Genomic DNA, 2405 nt, shown 5'->3' with positions numbered 1-2405 from the left:
CACACACACACACACACACACACACACACACACACACACACACACACAGTTATGGAAATGGGATCAGGTGACAGGAGACCAAAGGGACAGTACACAATGAAGGGGAACAGCCTACCTGTAACGATTCGAGAAAGAGACCTGGGAGTGGATGTGACACCTAATCTAACTCCTGAGGCACATATAAATAGGATAACGACAGCAGCGTACTCTACACTGGCGAAAATTAGAACTTCATTCAGAAACCTAAATGAGGAAGCTTTTAGGGCGCTTTACACTGCCTACGTGAGACCCGTCTTAGAGTATGCCGCGCCATCATGGAGCCCCCACCTGAAGAAACACATAAAGAAACTGGAGAAGGTTCAGAGGTTTGCGACGAGGCTTGTCCCAGAGCTACGAGGGATGGGATATGAAGAGCGGCTGAAGGAACTGAACCTTACGACACTAGAGAAAAGAAGGGAGAGAGGAGATATGATAGGGACATATAAAATACTCAGGGGAATTGACAAAGTGGAAATAGATCAAATGTTCACACGTAATAATAACAGAACGAGGGGACATGGGTGGAAACTGGAAACTCAGATGAGTCACAGAGATGTTAGGAAGTTTTCTTTTAGCGTGAGAGTAGTAGAAAAATGGAATGCACTTGGGGAACAGGTTGTGGAAGCAAATACTATTCATACTTTTAAAACTAGGTATGATAGGGAAATGGGACAGGAGTCATTGCTGTAAACAACCGATAGCTAGAAAGGCGGGATCCAAGAGTCAATGCTCGATCCTGCAAGCACATATAGGTGAGTACATATAGGTGAGTACACACACACACACACACACACACACACACACACACACACACACACACACACACACACACACACATATCCAAGCCAACAGCCATACCACGTTGAGAACTTCGCTTCTCGTCCGATCAGCGAAGTTAAGCAACGTTGGGTTTGGTTAGTACTTGGATGGGTGACCACCTGGGAACACCAAATGCTCCAGTTGATTGACAGTTGAGAGGCGAGACCAAAGAGCCAGAGCTCAACCCCCGCAAGCACAACTAGGTGAATACACACACACAGGAAGCAGCCCGTAGCAGCTGTCCCAAATGCCTATTTACTGCTAGTTGAACAGGGGCATCAGGGTGAAAGAAACTCTGCCCATTTGTTTCCGCCTCTACCGGTAATCGAACCCGGGCCATTAGGACTACGACTCCCGACCGCTGTCCACTCAGCCGCGAGGCCCCCGTGGAAGAAGTAATATCTGTGATGTAATACCCTTCAGCCCCCCTCCCCCCTCCCCCCAGCCCCCCCAGCCCTCCCCAGCCCCCCCCCAGCCCCCCACCCCCCCACCCCCGGGGCTTTGTAAACTAGTAGACACATTTTATCAAGATAAGAGAAGCGTGTTGCCAGCAGCTACAGGTAGTCAATATTGATACGTCGCTGTCACTGTAGGAGGGAGAGTGTTGAGTGGGAGTGTTGTTGTGTCTGGCTGTGTGGACAGCTGATGCTCTCTCTCTTGTGCTGCTGTGTTGTTTTATGCTATTGACACCTGCTTCTCCCAGCCTTAGATGGGGCGGGGGGGGGGCCGGGGGGGCTTATTCATTCTGTCATGTCAAGGGAGCAGCTCCCCCCCCCCCAGGCGAGACGACTCTTCTCAAGTGTTTGGGGTTCGCAAACTGTCTGACATTATCTCACATGATGTGTTTGTGGTGGTGTGTGGTGTTGTGTGTTGTGGTGGTGTGCTGTGGTGTTGTGGTGGTGTGCTGTAGTGTGGTGTGGTGTTGTGGTGGTGTTGTGTGTTGTGTGGTGTTGTGGTGGTGTGCTGTAGTGTGGTGTGGTGCTGTGGTGGTGTTGTGTGTTGTGTGGTGTTGTGGTGGTGTGTGGTGTTGTGGTGGTGTGCTGTAGTGTGGTGTGGTGTTGTGGTAGTGTTGTGGTGGTGTTGTGGTGGTGTGCTGTAGTGTGGTGTGGTGTTGTGGTGGTGTGTGGTGTTGTGGTGGTGTGCTGTAGTGTGGTGTTGTGGTGGTGGATGTCATGTCTCCCATCTGTACTCTTCTATATGGTCCTGCAGGATCTGCTGCCACAATCAACGATTGCTCGTGCTCTAGCTCCTGGAACCTGCTTTATTATCCGTCGGTTGTCTAATGCAATAAATCCTGACCTACTTCCCTATCATATCTATTTATAAATTATGAATAGAGTTTACCTCTGCAACCTGCTTGTTTTAGTTCACTCCATTCTGCCATACTCTTGTACTAAGATAAGACATTCCAACATCTCTATGACTCGTCTCTATGACTAACATGACTATGACTGGAGCCGGTCGGCCGAGCGAACAGCACGCTGGACTTGTGATCCTGTGGTCCCGGGTTCGATCCCGGGCGCCGGCGAGAAGCAATGGGCAGAGTT

General features: G+C 50.1%; 1 pseudogene; it reads left to right on the top strand.

Moving 5' to 3' along the window:
• The first annotated feature begins 883 nt into the window (after positions 1 to 883).
• On the top strand, positions 884 to 1002 carry LOC138355535 (5S ribosomal RNA; annotated as a pseudogene).
• Positions 1003 to 2405: the final 1403 nt, after the last annotated feature.

This window comes from Procambarus clarkii, chromosome 67 (assembly GCF_040958095.1).
Source record: "Procambarus clarkii isolate CNS0578487 chromosome 67, FALCON_Pclarkii_2.0, whole genome shotgun sequence".
NCBI lineage: Eukaryota > Metazoa > Arthropoda > Malacostraca > Decapoda > Cambaridae > Procambarus > Procambarus clarkii.
The sequence above is the reverse complement of the archived record's forward strand: the minus strand, read 5'-3'. Positions and strand labels throughout refer to the sequence as shown.